At 48.8% G+C, this 21,608-nt stretch overlaps 1 protein-coding gene across 3 annotated transcripts in view; it reads right to left on the bottom strand.

The window, feature by feature from the left end:
- LOC139250922 (nuclear factor NF-kappa-B p105 subunit-like) overlaps positions 1–21,608 on the bottom strand; it is a 136,668-nt gene that overhangs the window by 114,762 nt on the left and 298 nt on the right. The window contains exon 1 of one of the 3 annotated variants that reach the window (XM_070873143.1): positions 17,273–17,353. The exons of the other annotated variants lie outside the window; for them this stretch is intronic. The gene's annotated coding sequence lies outside the window, so the exon portion shown is untranslated. Of the gene's footprint in view, positions 1–17,272; positions 17,354–21,608 lie in introns of those variants that run through there. 3 annotated transcript variants of the gene reach the window in all.

Genomic DNA, 21,608 nt, shown 5'->3' with positions numbered 1-21,608 from the left:
AGGGGCAGTACTGAGGGAGCGCCGCACTGTCGGAGGGGCAGTACTGAGGGAGTGCTGCACTGTCGGAGGGGCAGTACTGAGGGAGCGCCGCACTGTCGGAGCGGCAGTACTGAGGAAGCCCCGCACTGTCGGAGGGGCAGTACTGAGGGAGTGCTGCACTGACGGAGTGGCAGTAATGAGGGAGCACTGCACTGTCGGAGGTGCTGTCTTGTGGACGAGGGATTAAATTGGGGCCCCATCTGCCTCCCAGATCCCCTGGCAGTATGTTGATGAAGAGCAGGAGGGGGTCCACTGCTGGCCTGGCCAATATTTATCCCTGAACCAAAGAATCAATTTGTCTTGCCATTTATCTCACCTCTGGGTGCGAATCGGTTACCGCATTCACCTGCACACAGTGACTACATTCGGATAATTATATGTAATTGTGTTGGGACATTTCTGAGAGACAGAATAAGGTAGAATATAAATACAAGTTAAAGTCAGTGTATAGGGTGTGCTGCTGAAAACATCTGGTGGAATCGGTGAGGGTGTGCGTCAGGAGTTTCTGAGCTTTACATATTTGTGGGAGTTCTGGGACTGAAGTGGTATTTGCTTTGGTTTCATCATCAGTTTGTTGGACGAAATCCATATGAAAATAGCCACAAGACATTGCAGAAGGATTGCAACAAATGCAATGGGCCGGAACATGGTCAGCGGAGAAGTAAAGCCACTGACCCCGGGGTCAGCTTCCCATGATCCCGCGATCTCTGTGGCGAGGGGTTTGGCTTTTCCATCGCTCGGTTGAGATTGGTGTGAGTTAATGTTGATTCCCTACCGCAAGCTGCTGTAACGTCAACAAGCCGTCTAAGCAGCCAATCACAACGCAAAATTCTCACAGACCGGGCACTGGTAGCAATCCTGAGAGTACTTAAGGAAGTGGCCCTCGAAATAGTGGATGCATTGGTGATCATTTTCTGATAGTCTATCGACACTGGATCAGTAACTAAGGACTGGAGAGCAGCTAATGTAACACCACTTTTTTAAAAAGGAGGAAAGAGAGAAAACAGGTAATTATAGACCGGTTAGCCTGACATCAGTAGTGGGGAAAATGTTGGAATCAATTATTAAAGATGAAATAGCAGCGCATTTGGAAAGCAGTGACAGGATAGGTCCAAGTCAGAATGGATTTATGAAAGGGAAATCATGCTTGACAAATCTTCTGGAATTTTTTGAGGGTGTAACTAGTGAAGTGGACAAGGGAGAACCAGTGGATGTGGTGTATTTGGACTTTCAAAAGGCTTTTGACAAGGTCCCTCACAAGAGATTGGTGTGCAAAATTAAAGCACATGGTATTGGGGGTAATGTACTGACCTGGATAGAGAACTGGTTGGCAGACAGGAAGCAGAGAGTCGGCTTAAACGGGTCCTTTTCAGAATGGCAGGCAGTGACTAGTGGGGTGCCACAGGGTTCAGTGCTGGGACCCCAGCTATTTACAATATACATTAATGATTTGGATGAAGGAGTTGGGTATAGTGTCTCCAAGTTTGCAGTTGACGCTGGGCTGGGTGGCGGTGTGAGCTGTGGGGAGGATGCTGGGAGGCTGCAGGGTGACTTGGACGAGTTGGGTGGGTGGACAAATGCATGGCAGATGCAGTATAATGTGGATAAATGTGAGGTTGTCCACTTTGGCGGCAAGGGCATGAGGGCAGAGTATTATCTGAATGGTGACAGATTGGGGAGGGAGGAGGTGCAGCGAGACCTGGGTGTCATGGTATATCAGTCATTGAAAGTTGGCATGCAGGTACAGCAGGCGGTGAAGAAGGCAAATGGCATGTTGGCCTTCATAGCGAGAGGATTTGAGTATCGGAGCAGGGAGGTCTTGCAGTCATACAGGGCCTTGGTGAGGCCTCACCTTGAATATTGTGTTCAGTTTTGGTCTCCTAATCTGAGGAAGGACATTCTTGCTATTGAGGGAGTGCAGCGAAGGTTCACAGACTGATTCCCGGGATTGTAGGACTGACATATGAAGAAAGACTGGTTCGACTCGGCTTATATGCACTGGAATTTAGAAGAATGAGAGGGGATCTCATAGAAACATATAAAATTCTGGCAGGACTGGACAGGTTAGATGCAGGAAGAATGTTCCCGATGTTGAGGAAGTCCACAACCAGGGGACACAGTCTAAGGATAAGGGGTAAGCCATTTAGGACCGAGATGAGGAGAAACTTCTTCACTCAGAGAGTTGTTAACCTGTGGAATTCCCTGCCGCAGAGAGTTGTTGATGCCAGTTCGTTAGATATAGTCAAGAGGAAGTTAGATGTGGCCCTTGCGGCTAAAGGGATCAAGGGGTATGGAGAGAAAGCAGGAAAGGGGTACTGAGGTGAATGATCAGCCATGGTCTTATTGAATGGTGGTGCAGGCTCGAAGGGCCGAATGGCCTACTCCTGCACCTATTTTCTATGTTTCTATGAACCAGGAAGTGAAGAAGCTCCTCTGATTATAACTTTTAAAAGAAATGTTAGAACAAATATTTGGGCTCTCACGTGGGGAAAAGGTGAACCCAAAATATCAAAATATTAATATATTCTTTTTAACGATTCTTAAAAACTGTAATTTTTATTAAAATGGAGACATTTGACACTCCACTAAATTAAATTGAGTTTATCAGGACCATATCGTTTGTTTAGCAGTCAGCACGCTGCTAAATCCCAGTTACACCTAATCCAACAAGTTCTAACTTTTAAAGGATTGTTTAACAACGGCATTCCCGCGGAAAAGGCCACGTTTTCATCCCTGGTTTCCATGGTAACATGGATTTCCGGCTATGTTTGGGGGGGGGGGGGGGGGGGGGGGGCGAGAGGTGGCCACAGCAGAGCCAGTGTTGGAGCAGTGAGTGACTGATAAGGGGCAATAATGGCTGTTCATTCGCTGATATTTCCTACCGCAAACGAGTTACCTTTAGTGTTTATCGATGTTGGTGGTTTTATTGTTGGAATATATGCCACAATGCCTTGCTACCCCAGCACGATCACTTCGGATAAATTATTCATCAAGTTAATCTTTGACTAACCCACGCACCATGGCACCCACGTTTAGAATGCATCACTGTGTATCCATTCAACAAGGAGGCTGATTACTCGACCTGGCTTCTGACAACATGTCCTCCGACACATCTCGTAATAATTAGACCACCTTACCGATAACACAAAGTGTTGTAGGACTGCGACATGGTATCGAAATACCGGGAATCCCCGAATCAACATCAGTGGGATTGAAATACCGAGGAATTGCCTAATTAATTTGTTTCAAATGCTCAGTGACACTTTGTTGCCTGTCAATTACACATCCTGCCTATGCGCATTTGTTGCATCTTACAGATGTGCTTAGTTAGAAATAAAAATATGTTACAAAGAACGTAAGAAATAGGAGCAGGAGTCGGCCATTCGGCCCCTCGAGCCTGCTCCGCCATTCAATAAGATCATGACTGATCCGATCAGTCCCATAACCCTTTATTCCCTTATCGCTCAAAAATCTGTCCATCTCCACCTTAAATATATTCAATGACCCAGCCTCCACAGCTCTCTGGGACAGAGAATTCCACAGATTTACAACCCTCTGAGAGAAGAAGTTTCTCCTCATCTCAGTCCTAAATGGCTTACCCCTTACCCATAGACTGTGATCCCTGGTTTTGGACTTCCCCAACATCGGGAACATTCTTCCTGCATCTAACCCGTCAGAATTTTATATGTTTCCATGAGATCCCCTCTCATCCTACTAAACTCCAGTGAATACAGGCCCAGTCGATCCAGTCTCTCCTCATATGTCAGTCCCGCCATCCCGGGAATCAGTCTGGTGAACCTTCGCTGCACTCCCTCAATAGCAAGAATGTCCTTCCTCAGATTAGGAGACCAAAACTGAACACAATACTCCAGGTGAGGCCTCACCAAGGCCCTGTACAACTGTAGTAAGACCTCCCTGCTCCTATACTCAAATCCCCTAGCTATGAAGGCCAACATGCCATTTGCCTTCTTCACCGCCTGCTGTACCTGCATGCCAACCTTCAATGACTGATGTACCATGACACCCAGGTCTCGTTGCACCTCCCCTTTTCCTAATCTGCCGCCATTCAGATAATATTCTGCCTTCATGTTTTTGCCCCCAAAGTGGATAACCTCACATTTATCCACATTATACTGCATCTGCCATGCATGTGCCCACTCACCTAACCTGTCCAAGTCACCCTGCAGCCTCTTAGCGTCCTCCTCACAGCTCACACCGCCACCCAGCTTAGTGTCATCTGCAAACTTGAAAATATTACATTCAATTTCCTCGTCTAAATCATTAATGTATATTGTAAAGAGCTGGGGTCCCAGCACTGAGCCCTGCGGCACTCCACTAGTCACTGCCTGCCATTCTGAAAAGGACCCGTTTATCCCGACTCTCTGGTTCCTGTCTGCCAACCAGTTCTCTATCCACGTCAGTACATTACCCCCAATACCATGTGCTTTAATTTGGCACACCAATCTCTTTTGTGAGACCTTGTCAAAAACCTTTTGAAAGTCCAAATACACCACATTCACTGATTCTCCCTTGTCCACTCTACCAATTACATCCTCAAAAAAATTCCATTTCATAAATCCATGCTGACTTGGACCGATCCTGTCACTACTTTCCAAATGTGCTGCTATTTCATCTTTAATAATTGATTCCAACATTTTCCCCAGCACTGATGTCAGGCTAACCGGTCTATAATTACCCGCCTTCTCTCTCCCTCCCTGCTTAAAAAGTGGGGTTACATTAGCTACCCTCCAGTCCATAGGAACTGATTTTAAATTTTAAAGGGGGTTCAGCAACAGAGAGACCTGGGGTGTATGTACCCCAGTGTTTGAAGGTGGCAGGACAGGTTGAAAAGGCTGTTAAACAAGCACCTGGGATTGGTGGCTTTATTATAGAGGCAGAGAGTACAAAAGCTAGGGGGTTATCCTGAACCTTTACAAAACATTGGTAGGCCCCAGCTGCAATAGTGTGTCCAACGCTGGGCAGCACACTTTAGGAAGATATCAAGGAGTTAGAGAGGGTGCAGAGGAGATTTACTACCAGGTACCAGGCACGTTACTGTAGAAACTCTAGAGGAGTATAAGAAGTGCAGGGGTGCAATTAAAAAATAAATCAGGAAAGCAAAGAGAGAGCATGAAAAAATGTTGGCAAGTAAAATCAGGGAAAACCCAAAGATGTTTTATAAATACGTTAAGAGCAAGAGGCTAACTAGAGAAAGAGTAGGGTCTATTAGAGACCATCAAGGAAATGTGTTTGTTGAGGCAGAAGATGTTGGTAGGATTCTAAATGACTACTTTGCATCAGTTTTTACAAAAGAGAGGGGCGTTGCAGACTTTGCAATGAGGCAGCAGTAGTGAGAAATATTCGACGAGATAAACATAGTGAGAGAGGAAGTATTGAGGGGCTTAGCAGCTTTGAACACAAAAACATAAGAAATAGGAGCAGGAGTAGGCCACCTGGCCCCTCGAGCCTGCTCCACCATTTAATAAGATCATGGCTGATCTGATCATGGACTCAGCTCCACTTCCCCGCCCGCTCCCCATAATCCTTTATTCTTTATCGTTTAAAAATCTGTCTATCTCCGTCTTAAATATATTCAATGACACAACCTCCACAGCTCTCTGGGGCAGAGAATTCCACAGATTTACAACCCTCTGAGAGAAGAAATTCCTCCTCATCTCAGTTTTAAATGGGTAGTCCCTTATTCTGAGACTATGTCCCCTAGTTTTAGTTTCCCCTATGAGTGGAAATATCCTCTCTGCATCCACCTTGTCAAGCCCCCTCATTATCTTATATGTTTCGATAAGATCATCTCTCATTCTTCTGAACTCCAATCAGTATAGGCCCAACCTACTGAACCTATCCTCATAAGTCAACCCCCTCATCTCAGGAATCAACCGAGTGAACCTTCTCTGAACTGCCTCCAATGCAAGTATATCCTTTCTTAAATACGGAGACCAAAACAGCACGCAGTACTCTAGGTGTGGCCTCACCAATATCCTGTACAGTTGTAGCAGGACTTCTCTGCTTTTATACTCTATCCCCCTTGCAATAAAGACCAACATTCCATTTGCCTTCCTGATCACTTGCTGTACCTACATACTAACTGTTTGTGTTTCATGTACAAGGACCCCCAGGTCCCTCTGTACTGCAGCACTTTGCAATTTTTCTCCATTTAAATTATAATTTGCTTTTCTATTTTTTCTGCTAAAGTGGATAACCTCACATTTTTCCACATTATACTCCATCTGCCAAATTTTTGCCCACTCACTTAGCCTGTCTATATCCCTTTGCAGATTTTTTGTGTCCTCCTCACAACTTGCTTTCCCATCCATCTTTGTATCATCAGCAAACTTGGCTACATTACACTCGGTCCCTTCATCCAAGTCATTAATATAGATTGTAAATAGTTGAGGTCCCAGCACCGATCCCTGCGGCACTCCACTAGTCATTGTTTACCAACCGGAAAATGACCCATTTATCCCGACTCTCTGTTCTCTGTCAGTTAGCCAATCCTCTATCCATGCTGATATATTACCCCCAACCCCGTGAGCTTTTATCTTGTGCAGTAACCTTTTATGTGGCAACTTATCGAATGCCTTCTGGAAATCCAAATACACCGCATCCACTGGTTCCCCCTTATCCACTCTGCTCGTTACATCCTCAAAGAACTTCAGCAAATTTGCCAAACATGATTTCCCTTTCATAAAACCATGCTGACTCTGCTTGATTGAATTTTGCTTTTCCAAAATGTCCTGCTACTGCTTCCTTAATAATGGACTCCAGCATTTTCCCAACCACAGATGTTAGGCTAACTGGTCCATAGTTTCCTGCTTTTTGTCTGCCTCCTTTTTTAAATAGGGGCGTTACATTTGCGGGTTTCCAATCCGCTGGGACCTCCCCAGAATCCAGGGAATTTTGGTAGATTACAACCAATGCAGCCACTATCTCTGCAGGCACTTCTTTTAAGACCCTAGGATGTAACCATCGGGTCCAGGGGACTTGTCTGCCTTTAGTCCCATTATTTTACCGAGTACTACTTCATTAGTGATAGTGGTTGTATTATGTTCCTCCCTCCCTATAGCCCCTTGATTATCCCCTATTGGGATGTTTTTAGTGTTTTCTACCATGAAGACCGATACAAAATATTTGTTCAAAGTCTCTGCCATTTACCTGTTCTCCATTATTAATTCCCAAGTCTCATCCTCCAGGGGATCAACATTTACTTTAGTCACTTGTTTCCTTTTTATATACCTCGAGAAACTCTTAGGGCCCAAGTTTCCACAGGATAAAAAACGGGCGCCCCTCCGAGCTGGACGCCTGTTTTTCGCGCTGGAAAAAAAAACCCGCGATTCTGGAGAGCCCTGCAGCGCCTTGTCTGTTTGGTGCGGCGCCCAGGGGGGCGGAGCCTACACTCGCGCCGATTTTGTAAGTGGGAGTGGGCGGGTACTATTTAAATTAGTTTTTTTCCTGCCGGCAATGCTGCGCGTGCGCGTTGGAGCGTTCACGCATGCTCAGTGTGAAAAAAACATTGGCACTCAGCCATTTTTGTAGTTCTTTGTAGCTGTTTAATTTTTGAACATTTTTTAATAAAACCACATTGCCATCAGCACATCAGCCCTGAGGCTTCCTGCGCCTCCCCCTCCCTCCCCTCCGCGGGAACGACGCCACACCGCTGAGCTGGCTGAAGCACTTTCACACAGGTAGGAAGATGGTTTATTTAATCTTTTCTTTGCTTATAAATGTTTATTCAGGTTGGATTTATTTGTATAATATTTGTAGAAGTATAAATAAGGATTTATTGTAGAATTTAATGACTTCCCTTCCCCCCCCCCTCATTCTGAACGCCTAATTTGTAACCTGCGCCTGATTTTTTAATGTGTAGAACAGGTTTTTTCAGTTCTACAAAAATCTTCACTTGCTCCATTCTAAATTAGTTTGGAGTACGTTTTCACTGTGGAAACTTTGAAATCAGGCGTCAGTGGCCGGACACGCCCCCTTTTGAAGAAAAAATTCTGTTCCAAAGTAGAACTGTTCTACCTGACTAGAACTGCAGAAAAAAAAATGTGGAGAATTGCGATTTCTAAGATAGTCCGTTCTCCACCAGTTGCTCCTAAAAATCAGGCGCAAATCATGTGGAAACTTGGGCCCATGCTATCTGTTTTTATATTCCATGATAGATTATGAAAATAAACTATCTTCTCTCTATAATTTTTTTTAGTTGTTCTTTGCTGGCTTTTAAAAGTTTCCCAATCCTCTGACCTCCCACTAGTCCTAGCCACATTGTATGCACTTGTTTTCAATTTGAAAGTGGATAAATCGCAGCCCGGGTGAAATGTATCCCAAGCTGTTAAGAGAAGCAAAAGAGGAAATAGCAGAGGCTCTGACCATCATTTTCCAATCCTCTCTGGCTACAGGTATGGTGCCAGAGGACTGGAGGACTGCTAATGTTGTACATTTGTTTAAAAAGGGAGAAAGAGATAGACAGAGTAATTACAGGCCAGTCAGCCTAACCTCGGTGGTGGGAAAATTAGTAGAAAAAAACCTGAAGGACAGGATAAATCTTCAATTGGAAAGACATGGATTAATCAAGGACAGTCAGCATGGATTTGTTAAGGAAAGGTCGTGTCTGACTAACTTGATTGAATTTTTCGAGGTGGTAACCAGGAGGGTTGATGAGGACAGTGCGTATGATGTAGTTTTTGATAAGGTCCCACATGGCAGACTGGTCACGAAAGTAAAAGCCCATGAGATCCAGGGCAAAGTGGCAAGTTGGATCCAAAATTGGCTCAGAGGCAGGAAACATAGAAACATAGAAAATAGGTGCAGGAGCAGGCTATTCGGTCCTTTGAGCCTGCACTACCATTCAATATGATCATAGCTGATCATTCACCTCAGTACCCCACCCCAGCCTTCTCTTCATACCCCCTGATCCCTTTAAGGGCCACATCTAACTCCCTTTTGAATATATCTAACGAACTGGCTTCAACAACTTTCTGTGGCAGAGAATTCCACAGGTTCACAACTCTCTGGGTGAAAACATTTCTCCTCATCTCTGTCCTAAATGGCTTACCGCTTATCCTTGGTGTGTCCCCTGGTTCTGGACTTCCCCAACATCGGGAACATTCTTCCTGCATCCAACCTGTCCTGTCCCGTCAGAATTTTATATGTTTCTATGAGAACCCCTCTCATCCTTCTAAATTCCAGTGAGTATAAGCCTAGCCGATCCAGTCTTTCTTCATATGTCAGTCCTGTCATCCCGGGAATCAGTCTGGTGAACCTTCGCTGCACTCCCTCAATAGCAAGCACGTCCTTCCTCAGATTATGAGACCAAAACTGCACACAATATTCAAGGTGAGGTCTCACCAAGGCCCTGTACAACTGTAAGACCTCCCTGCTCCTATATTCAAAACCTCTTGTTATGAAGGCAAACATGCCATTTGCTTTCTTTACCGCCTGCTGTACCTGCATGCCAACCTTCAATGACTGATGTACCATGACACCCAGGTCTCGTTGCACCTTCCCTTTTACTAATCTGTCACCATTCAGATAATAATCTGCCTTCCTGTTTTTGCCATCAAAGTGGATAATCTCACATTTATCCACATTATACTGCATCTGCCATTCATTTGCCCGCTCACCTAACCTGTCCAAGTCACCCTGCAGCCTCTTAGCATCCTCCTCGCAGCTCACACTGCCACCCAGCTTAGTGTCATCTGCAAACTTGGGAGATATTACATTTAATTCCTTTGTCTAAATCATTAATGTATATTGTAAATAGCTGGGGTCCCAGCACTGAACCCTGCGGAACCCCCACTAGTCATTGCCTGCCATTCTCAAAAGGACCCGTTTATTCCCACTCTTTGCTTCCTGTTTGCCAACCAGTTCTCTATCAACGTCAATACATTACCCCCAATAGCATGTGCCTTAATTTTACACACTAATCTCTTTTGTGGGACCTTGTCAAAAGCCTTTTGAAAGTCCAAATACACCATATCTACTGGTTCTCCCTTGTCCACTCTACTAGTTACATCCTCAAAAAATTCCAGAAGATTTGTCATGCATGATTTCCCTTTCACAAATCCATGCTGACTTGGACCGATCCTGTCACTGCTTTCCAAATGCGCTGCTATTTCATCTTTAATAATTGACTCCAGCATTTTCCCCACCACTGATGTCAGGCTAACCGGTCTATAATTACCTGCTTTCTCTCTCCCTCCTTTTTTAAAAAGTGGTGTTACATTAGCTACCCTCCAAACCATAGGAACTGATTCAGAGTCCGTGGAATGTTTGAAAATGACCACCAATGCATCTACTATTTCTAGGGCCACTTCCTTAAGTACTCTGGGATGCAGGCTATCAGGCCATGGGGATTTATCGGCCTTCAGTCCCTTCAATTTCCCCAACTCCATTTCCTGACTAGTAAGGATTTCCTTCAGTTCCCCCTTCTCACTAGACCCTCGGTCCCCTAGTATTTTCGGAAGATTATTTGTGTCTTCCTGAAGACAGAACCAAAGTATTTGTTCAATTGGTCTGCCATTTCCTTGTTCCCTATTATGAATTCACCTTATTCTGACTGCAAGGGACCTACATTAGTCTTCACTAATCTTTTTCTCTTCACATATCTATAGAAGCTTTTGCAGTCAGTTTTTATGTTTCCAACAAGCTTACTCTCATACTCTATTTTCCCCTCCTAATTAAACCCTTAGTCCATCTCTGCTGAATTCTAAATTTCTCCCAGTCCTCATGTTTGCTGCTTTGTCTGGCCAATTTATATGCCTCTCCCTTGGATTTAACACTTTCCCTAATTTCCCTTGTTAGCCACGGTTGAGCCACCTTCCCTTTTTTATTTTTACGCCAGACAGTGATGTACAATTGTTGAAGTTCATCCATGTGATCTATAAATGTCTGCCATTGCCTATCCACCGTCAACCCTTTAAGTATCATTCGCCAGTCTATCCTAGCCAATTCACGTCTCATACCATCGAAGTTTCCTTTCTTTAAGTTCTGAATTAACTGTGTCACTCTCCATCTTAATGAAGAATTCTACCATATTACGGTCACTCTTCCCCAAGGGGCCTCGCACAAACAGATTGCTAATTAATCCTCTCTCGTTAGACAAGACCCAGTCTAGGATGGCCTGCTCTCTAGTTGGTTCCTCGACATATTGGTCTAGAAAACCATCCCTTATACACTCCAGGAACAACTCCTCCACAGTACTGCTACCAGTTTGGTTAGCCCAATCAATATGCAGATTAAAGTCACCCATGATAACTGCTGTATCCTTATTGCAAAGGGTAATGGTTGATGGGTGTTTTTGTGACTGGAAGGCTGTATCCAGTGGGGCTCCACAGGGCTCAGTACTGGCTCCCTTGCTTTTTGTGATATATATCAATGACTTGGACTTGAATGTTTGGGGTATGATTAAGAAGTTTGCAGATGACACTAAAATCGACTGTGGTTGATAAAGAAGAAGAAAGCTGTAGACTGCAGGAAGATATCAATGAACTGGTCAGGTGGGCAGAACAGTGACAAATGGAATTCAATCTGGAGAAGTGTGAGGTAATGCATTTGGGGAGGGCTAACAAGGCAAGGGAATACACATTAAATGGTAGGGCACTGAGAAGTATAGAGGAACAAAATGACCTTGGAGTGCAGGTCCACAGATCCCTGAAGGTAGCAGGCAAGGAAGATAAGGTGGTTAAGAAGGCATATAGAATATTTGCCTTTATAAGTTGAGGCATAGAATTCAAGAGCAGGGAGGTTATGCTTGAACTGCATAAAACACTGGTTAGGTCACAGCTGGAGTACTGCATGCAGTTCTGGTCACCACATCACAGGAAAGATGTGATTGCACTGGAGAGGGTACAGAGGAGAATTACAAGAGTGTTGCCAGGACTGGAGAATTTTGGCTGGATAATGAGGAAAGATTGGATAGGCTGGGTCTGTTTTCTTTGAAACAGAGGAGGTTGAGGGGAGACCTGATTGAGGTGTATAAAATTATGACGGGCCCAGACAGAGTGGATAGGAAGGACCTGTTTCACTTAGCAGAGAGGTCAATAACCAGGGGGCATAGATTTAAAGTAATTTGGGGGAGGTTTAGAGGGGATTTGAGGGGAAATGTTTCACCAAGAGGGTGGTGGGGGTCTGGAACTCATGGCCTGAAAGGGTGGTAGAGGCAGAAACCCTCACCACATTTAAAAAGTACTTAGATGTGCACCTGAAGTACCGTAACCTACAGGGCTACGGACCGAGAGCTGGAAAGTGGGATTAGGCTGGGTAGCTCTTTGTCAGCCGGCACGGACACGATGGGCCGAATGGCCTCCTTCTGTGGTGTAAATTTCTGAGATTCTCTGAGGGACTTCAGTTATGTGACGAGACTAAGGGAAGCTGGGATTGTTCTCCTTACAGCAGAGACGTTTATGGGGAGATTAATGAGGTGTTCAAAATGATGAAGCCTGTTGATAAGCAAATAAGGTGAAAGTGTTTCCAGTGGCAGGAGGATCGGTAACCAGTGAACACGGATTTAATTTCATCGGCAAAACAGCCAGAATCAAAATGAGGAGAATGTGTTTACGCAGCGAGTTGTTGTGATCGGGAACGCGCTGCCTGAAAGGGCGGTGGGAGCAGATTCAATAGTGACTTTCAAACGGGGAATTGGATAAATACTTGAACAACAGCAACGTGTATTTATACAGCGGATTTAACGTAGTAAAACGTCCCAAGGCGCTTCACAGGATTGTTACAAGACAAAAGAAATTGATCCCCAGCCACGAGGAGATGTTACCGCAGGCGACCAAAAGCTGGGTCAAAGGCGTAGGTTTTAAGGAGCGTCTTAAATGAGGAGACAGGTGGAGAGGTTTACAGAGCGAATTCCAGAGCTTGGGGCCCAGGCAGCTGAAGACTGCCAATGGTGGAGTGATTATAATCAGGGCTGCTCAAGAGGACAGAATTGGAGGAGCGCAGACATCTCGGGGGGGTTGTGGGGATTACAGAGATTACAGAGATAGGGAGCGGCAAGGCCATGGAGGGATTTGAAAACACGGATGAGAATTTTTAAATCAAGGAGTTTGCTTAACCGGAAACCAGCGAGCACAGGGGGTGATGGGTGAGCGGGACACGACGCGAGTTAGGACACAGGACAGCGAGCACAGGGGGTGATGGGTGAGTGGGACTTGGTGCGAGTTAGGACACAGGACAGCGAGCACAGGGGGTGATGGGTGAGCGGGACTCGGTGCGAGTTAGGACACAGGACAGCGAGCACAGGGGGTGATGGGTGAGCGGGACTCGGTGCGAGTTAGGACACAGGACAGCGAGCACAGGGGGTGATGGGTGAGCGGGACTCGGTGCGAGTTAGGACATGGGGCAGTGAGCACAGGGGGTGATGGGTGAGCGGGACTGTGGGTGAGATAAGTCACGGGCAGCAAGCACAGAAAGTGATGGGTGAGCAGGACTCGGTGTGAGTTAGGACATGGGGCAGCGAGCACAGGGGGTGATGGGTGTGTGGGACTCAGTGCGTGTTAGGACACGTGGCAGTGAGCATATGGTCTCTAAATTGTCAGACTGTTTGTCCGACATCCAGTTCTGGATCAATTGAATATTGGGAAGACTGAAGCCATTGTTTTCGGTCCCTGCCACAAACTCCGTTCCCTAGTCACTGACTCCATCCCTCTCCCCAACTCCTGTCTGAGGCTGAACCAGACTGCTCACAACCTTGCTGTCATATTTGACCCTGAAATGTGCTTTCGACCACATATCCACAGCATCACTAAGACCTGTGGAGCACCTTGGACATTTTAATACACGAAAGGCGCTGAATAAATTTAAGTTGTTGTTGTAAACTCTGATTTGACATTATTGCATTGCAACATCATAATCATCATAGGCAGTCCCTCGGAATCGAGGAAGACTTGCTTCCACTCTAAAAATGAGTCCTTAGGTGACTGAACAGTCCAATACGAGAACCACAGTCCCTGTCACAGGTGGGACAGACAGTGGTTGAAGGAAAGGGTGGGTGGGACTGGTTTGCCGCACGCTCCTTCCGCTGCCTGCGCTTGGTTTCTGCATGCTCTCGGCGATGAGACTCGAGGTGCTCAGCGCCCTCCCGGATGCACTTCCTCCACTTAGGGCGGTCTTTGGCCAGGGACTCCCAGGTGTCGGTGGGAAAGTTGGGGTGGCTTTGAGGGTGTCCTTGTAATATTTCCTCTTGGTTTGTTTGCCATGAAGGAGTTCCGAGTAGAGTGCTTGCTTTGGGAGCCTCGTGTCTGGCATGCGGACAATGTGGCTTACCCAACCTTTAACGTAGTGAAATGTCCCAAGACAGAAGATAACAATTTGATACCAAGTCACATAAGTAGATATTAGCCCAGGTGACCAAAAGCTTGGTCAAAGAGGTAGGTTTTAAGGAGCGCCTTAAAGGAGGAAAGAGAGGTAGAGAGGTGGAGAGGTTTAGGGAGGGAGTTCCAGAGCTTGGGGCCCAGGCAACAGAAGGCACGGCCACCGATTTTTGAGCAATTACTATCAGGGATGATCAGGAGGGCAGAATTAGAGGAGCGCAGACATCTCGGAGGGTTGTGGGGCTGGAGGAGGTTACAGAGATAGGGAGGGGCAAGGGCCATGGAGGGATTTGAAAACAAGGATGAGAATTGTGAAATCTCCTGGCTTAACCAGGAGCCAATGTAGGTTAGCAAACACAGGGGGTGATGGGTGAGTGGGACTCGGTGCAGCCGAGTTTTGGATCACCTCAAGTTTACGTAGGGTAGAATGTGGGAGGTCAGCCAGGGGTGCTTTGGAATAGTCAAGTCATGGAGGTAACAAAGTCATGGAGGAGGGCTTGAGCAGTGGATGAGCTGAGGCAAGAGTGGAGACAGGCGATGATACGGAGGTGGAAATAGGCGGTCTTAGTTATTGTTGGTTAATTAATATTCTGGGGAAATGTGAGGAAACATTCTAACTTTAAAAGTTATAAACTTTTTCATATAAACAAATTTTGCATAGATTAACGAGAGAAAAATATAATCATAACTGGCTTTGATTTCAGCAAGGCAATATTGGCCTTGAATTCACCGTCACTACGGGTGTGTACAAGGTGCCCACGTACCCATGGGGTCCCCGCAAGTTCCGGGTTTAGGTACGCGAAGTGCATGCACCGAAACCAGGAAATTGCGAACTGTCAAGAATCCAGCAGTAAAGGGCCTCCTCGGGCGGAGAGGCGGGCCCTCGAAGGTTGCTTTTATCAGTGTAAGACTTTTGAAGGACAGAAAAAGGCAAATTTTCAATAATTTAAACATTTAAAATCCTGTTAAATAAGGTAAGTTTATTTTTAGTCCCTTTAAAATATGTAAATTTATTTTTCAAAAAATTAATTTTGTTTTAATTAATTAATTAAATTCCATTTTGATTAATTTTAAATGTGGTTTTTAAAAAGTGTATTTTCTGTGTGTGTGTGTGTGTGTGTTTGTGTTTTGGGGGGATTCCCGTTCATACTCACGGTGATTCCGTACATACAGAACTGACCACAGGTATGAATGGGGATCCCTGGACTCTGATTGGTTGGGCCGGCCCACGTGATCCCAGGGATGTGTATGACGCGCTTGCGTACCTGGGATAGGTGGGTGTGACGCAGGCCTTCGCCGAGGGGCCCAGGACCGCAAGTCTCTGAACCTCCCGGACCACCAGGTAGATTCTTCACCTCTGACCTGAAGCCAACCTCCGCAATTTCTGGGCCATTATGCTTTTGGGCTCCACACGGACTGCAGCGGTTTAAGGCGACTCACCACCACCTTCTCAACCGCAATTAGGGATGGGCAATAAATGCCGGTCTTGCCAGCGACACCCACATCCCAGGAAAAAAAATTTTTTAATTCATCCGTCCAATGAGAATGATTGGTGCAAATTAGCACCATGTTCATCATTGCAACGAATATTTAGAAGTAAATAAAGAACATTCATTTTTATCGTGCCTTTCATGACCTCAGGATGTCCAAAAGTAGGTTGCAGCCAATGAAGTACTTTTGGAGTGTAGTCACTGTTGTAATGTGGGAAACGCAGCAGCCAATTTGCGCACAGCAAGCTCCCACAAACAGCAATGTGATAATGACCAGATCATCTGTTTTGTGATGTTAATTGACGGATAAATATTGGCCTCAGGACACCGGGGAGAACAACCCTTCGAATAGTGGCCATGGGACCTTTTATATCCACCAGAGAGGGCCTCAGTTTAACGTGTCATCCGAAGAATGTAATAATTTATTGAAATTGATTTGTCAGTTTGTCCAGGTATCGTATTTAACATGCTGGGTGCTTTGGCCCTGTAACCTAATACTGACAAAGCTGATTTGATGCAGCAAGGTTCTTTCACCAAGCAATCCGATATTTCAGGCTGTGCTTGCTGTCGCAGTCCTGGCTGTTATAGTACATTGTGCAGCTCACGGTGTAATACTTCTGTCCTTATTAAACATCCCTGGACATACATCGAGCATCGCCATAGAGCAGTTATTAGGAACATGGGAACAGGAGTCGGCCAATCAGCCCCTCGAGCCTGTTCCGTCATTCAATGAGACCATGGCCGATTTGAGACCCAACTCCATCTACCCGCCTTGGTTCCATAACCCCTTCACCCAACAAAAGATCTATCAGGCTCAGTTTTGACATTTCCAATTGACCCCCAGCCTCAACTGCTTTTTGGGGGGAGGGAGTTCCAGATTTTTATAGAATCATAGGCCCCAAGTTTCCACATGATTTGCTCCTGATTGTTAGGAGCAACTGGTGGAGAACGGAGTATCTTAGAAATCGGAATTCTCCACATTTAAGTTTTCTGCAGTTCTAGTCAGGTAGAACAGTTTCACTTTTGAACAGAATTTTTTTTTCCAAAAGGGGGCGTGTCCAGCCACTGACACCTGATTTGAAAGTTTCCACAGTGAAAACGTACTCCAAACTAACTTAGAATGGAGCAAGTGAAGATTTTTGTAGGCTTGAAAAAACCTTGTCTACACATTAAAAAATCAGGCATCGGGAACGAGGGGGGGTGGGGGAGTGGGGGAGGGGGGGTGGGGGAGTGGGGGAGTGGGGGAGTGGGGGAGTGGGGGGGTGGGGGAGTGGGGGAGTGGGGGAGGGGGGGAAGTCATTAAATTCTACAATAAATCCTGAGTTATACTTCTACAAATATTATACAAATAAATCCAACCTGAATAAACATTTATAAGCAAAGAAAAGATTAAATAAACCATGTTCCTACCTGTGTGAAAGTGCTTCAGGCAGGCCTTTCAGGCAGCGGTTTGCTGTCGGGACCGACGGAGGGCAGGGGGAGAAAGCTGCAAGAAGCCTCAGTGCTGATCATGGAAGGACAATGTGGTTTTATTAAAAAATTTTAAAAATTGAACAGCTACAAAGAATTTGAATAGTCTCAAACAAGTGCATGTGTCCCGTTTATCACAGTCTATCTTTAATTACAGAATGCACTCCCTCACACACAGAAATATCAAGAAAATTAAAATGCAAGCCTTTGCAAGGGTTCAATAAACAAATTTTCACTTTTTCTGTAGCTCTTTTTAAAATGGCTGAGTGCCAATGTTTACTTCAGACTGCGCATGGGCGAACGCTCCAACGCGCACGCGCAGGGTTGCCGGCACCAAAACAACTCATTTAAATTGTACCCGCCCCCTCCTACTTACAAAATCAGCGCGAGTGGTAGGTTCCGCCCCCTGTGCGCCGCACCAAGCAGACATCGAGCTACAAGGCGCTCGAGAATACCGCGTTTTCGGCGCGAAAAACGGGCGTCCAGCTCGGAGGGGCGCCCGTTTTGCCGCGTGTGGAAACTTGGGGCCATAGAATCACAAATTTATTTTCACTACCCTTTCTGTGAAGAAGTGCACCCCGGAACTTCTAACCAATTAATATATGAAACATGATAAATCAGCCAGCATACACATTACACTTTGTTACAGATGCAATATAACCATAATATTCTGTGTGTACCTTCATGGTCTTTCTGAATAGACAGCCTATTTATATATTAGATGAATTTACACACTTTTATATAACTATTAGCATATCCACTCACGGGCACATATAACTCTCAGATTTGTAAATGACATCAATTTCCTATCTTGCCATTGCTGAGAGCTTCATTGAGCACTTTTCATCCCTTCTTCTTCCTCCCACTGGTCAATCTGCATGGGACAGCGAAATACCACCAGCACCGTGACTGTGACACATACAAATCACCCCCCCCCCCCCCTCAGCACCCTGATCACAGAGGCTCAAACATTCAAGCTGAACGCATTCCAGGGTTCGATAAATGGAGGTTTTCACAGAAGTATAGAGATTTGCCACATGGAAGGAGGCCATTCGGCCCATCGTGTCCGTGACAGTCGACAAAGAGCTACCCAGCCTAATCCCACTTTCCAGCTCTGGGTCCGTAGCCCTGTAGGTTACGGCACTTCAGGTGCACATCCAAGTACTTTTTAAATGTGGTGAGGGTTTCTGCCTCTACCACCCTTTCAGGCAGTGAGTTCCAGACCCCCACCACCCTCTGGGTGAAGACATTTCCCCTCAAATCCCCTCTAAACCTCCCTCCAATTACTTTAAATCTATGTCCCCTGGTTGATGACCTCTCTGCTAAGTGAAACAGGTCCTTCCTATCCACTCTATCCAGGCCCCTCATAATTTTATACACCTCAATCAGGTCTCCCCTCAGCCTCCTCTGTTCCAAAGAAAACAACCCCAGCCTATCCGATCTTTCCTTATCGCTAAAATTCTCCAGTCCCGGCAACATCCTCATAAATCACCTCGGTACCCTCTCCAGTGCAATCACATCTTTCCGCATTCACATGTGGTGACCAGAACTGCACGCAGTAATCTAGCACTGGCCTAGCCAGATCGACCATTACATAAATATCCCCAAAACAGTTAGCAGCTTGTATAATTGAAAGTTCAGTGTGAAGATCAATATAACACTACAGTTAGTGCACATCATGGACACATGCAATCTCACACAGATACAGGATGAGAACCCGCGCACACAACACGTCGAGGGGAAAATAACAAATGACTAAAGATAGAATATGTAATGAGAATTAAAGGATGAGTGAAGCCAAGAGAATTCATCAGGCTATACAGTGTGTGGTGGATGGAGGGGGACAGGTTGTGGGGGCAGGGGATGGGGGTTGTGGGGTGCAGGGTTTAGGGACGGGGGGGGAGGCAGGGTTTAGGGATTAGGGACGGGGGGGGCAGTGTTGAGGGACGGGGGGGCAGTGTTGAGGGACGGGGGGGGGCAGTGTTGAGGGACGGGGGGGGGGCAGTGTTGAGGGACGGGGGGGGGGCAGTGTTGAGGGACGGGGGGGGGGCAGTGTTGAGGGACGGGGGGGGGGCAGTGTTGAGGGACGGGGGGGGGGCAGTGTTGAGGGACGGGGGGGGGGGCAGTGTTGAGGGACGGGGGGGGGGGCAGTGTTGAGGGACGGGGGGGGGGGCAGTGTTGAGGGACGGGGGGGCAGTGTTGAGGGACGGGGGGGGGCAGTGTTGAGGGACGGGGGGGGGCAGTGTTGAGGGACGGGGGGGGGGCAGTGTTGAGGGACGGGGGGGGGCAGTGTTGAGGGACGGGGGGGGGCAGTGTTGAGGGACGGGGGGGGGGCAGTGTTGAGGGACGGGGGGGGGGCAGTGTTGAGGGACGGGGGGGGGGCAGTGTTGAGGGACGGGGGGGGGGGGGGGCAGTGTTGAGGGACGGGGGGGGGGGGGCAGTGTTGAGGGACGGGGGGGGGGGCAGTGTTGAGGGACGGGGGGGGGGGCAGTGTTGAGGGACGGGGGGGGGCAGTGTTGAGGGACGGGGGGGGGCAGTGTTGAGGGACGGGGGGGGGCAGTGTTGAGGGACGGGGGGGGGGCAGTGTTGAGGGACGGGGGGGGGGCAGTGTTGAGGGACGGGGGGGGGGCAGTGTTGAGGGACGGGGGGGGGGGGGGCAGTGTTGAGGGACGGGGGGGGGGGGGCAGTGTTGAGGGACGGGGGGGGGGGGCAGTGTTGAGGGACGGGGGGGGGCAGTGTTGAGGGACGGGGGGGGGGCAGTGTTGAGGGACGGGGGGGGGCAGTGTTGAGGGACGGGGGGGGGGCAGTGTTGAGGGACGGGGGGGGGGCAGTGTTGAGGGACGGGGGGGGGGGCAGTGTTGAGGGACGGGGGGGGGGCAGTGTTGAGGGACGGGGGGGGGGGCAGTGTTGAGGGACGGGGGGGGGGCAGTGTTGAGGGACGGGGGGGGGCAGTGTTGAGGGACGGGGGGGGGGCAGTGTTGAGGGACGGGGGGGGGGCAGTGTTGAGGGACGGGGGGGGGCAGTGTTGAGGGACGGGGGGGGGCAGTGTTGAGGGAAGGGGGGGGGCAGTGTTGAGGGAAGGGGGGGGGGCAGTGTTGAGGGACGGGGGGGGGGGCAGTGTTGAGGGACGGGGGGGGGGCAGTGTTGAGGGAAGGGGGGGGGCAGTGTTGAGGGAAGGGGGGGGGCAGTGTTGAGGGAAGGGGGGGGCAGTGTTGAGGGAAGGGGGGGGGCAGTGTTGAGGGAAGGGGGGGGGCAGTGTTGAGGGAAGGGGGGGGGCAGTGTTGAGGGAAGGGGGGGGGGCAGTGTTGAGGGAAGGGGGGGGGGCAGTGTTGAGGGAAGGGGGGGGGCAGTGTTGAGGGAAGGGGGGGGGCAGTGTTGAGGGACGGGGGGGGGCAGTGTTGAGGGACGGGGGGGCGGGGGGCAGTGTTGAGGGACGGGGGGGGGCAGTGTTGAGGGACGGGGGGGGGGCAGTGTTGAGGGACGGGGGGGGGGGCAGTGTTGAGGGACGGGGGGGGGGCAGTGTTGAGGGACGGGGGGGGGGCAGTGTTGAGGGACGGGGGGGGGCAGTGTTGAGGGACGGGGGGGGGGGCAGTGTTGAGGGACGGGGGGGGGGGGGCAGTGTTGAGGGACGGGGGGGGGGGGGCAGTGTTGAGGGACGGGGGGGGGGGCAGTGTTGAGGGACGGGGGGGGGGCAGTGTTGAGGGACGGGGGGGGGGCAGTGTTGAGGGACGGGGGGGGGGGCAGTGTTGAGGGACGGGGGGGGGGGCAGTGTTGAGGGACGGGGGGGGGGGCAGTGTTGAGGGACGGGGGGGGGGGCAGTGTTGAGGGACGGGGGGGGGGGCAGTGTTGAGGGACGGGGGGGGGGGCAGTGTTGAGGGACGGGGGGGGGCAGTGTTGAGGGACGGGGGGGGCAGTGTTGAGGGACGGGGGGGGGGCAGTGTTGAGGGACGGGGGGGGGGCAGTGTTGAGGGACGGGGGGGGCAGTGTTGAGGGACGGGGACGGGGGGGGGGGGGGTCAGTGTTGAGGGACGGGGACGGGGACGGGGGGGGGGGGTCAGGGTTGAGGGACAGGGGGTCAGGGTTGAGGGACGGGGGAGGGGGTCAGGGTTGAGGGACGGGGACGGGGGGGGGGTCAGGGTTGAGGGACAGGGGGTCAGGGTTGAGGGACGGGGGAGGGGGTCAGGGTTGAGGGACGGGGGAGGGGGTCAGGGTTGAGGGAGGGGGTCAGGGTTGAGGGACGGGGACGGGGGCCAGGGTTGAGGGACAGGGACGGGGG

The sequence above is a fragment of the Pristiophorus japonicus genome, chromosome 2, assembly GCF_044704955.1.
Source record: "Pristiophorus japonicus isolate sPriJap1 chromosome 2, sPriJap1.hap1, whole genome shotgun sequence".
Classification (NCBI taxonomy): Eukaryota; Metazoa; Chordata; class Chondrichthyes; family Pristiophoridae; genus Pristiophorus; species Pristiophorus japonicus.
Note: the sequence above shows the minus strand (reverse complement) of the source record. Positions and strands in the feature narration are given on the sequence as shown.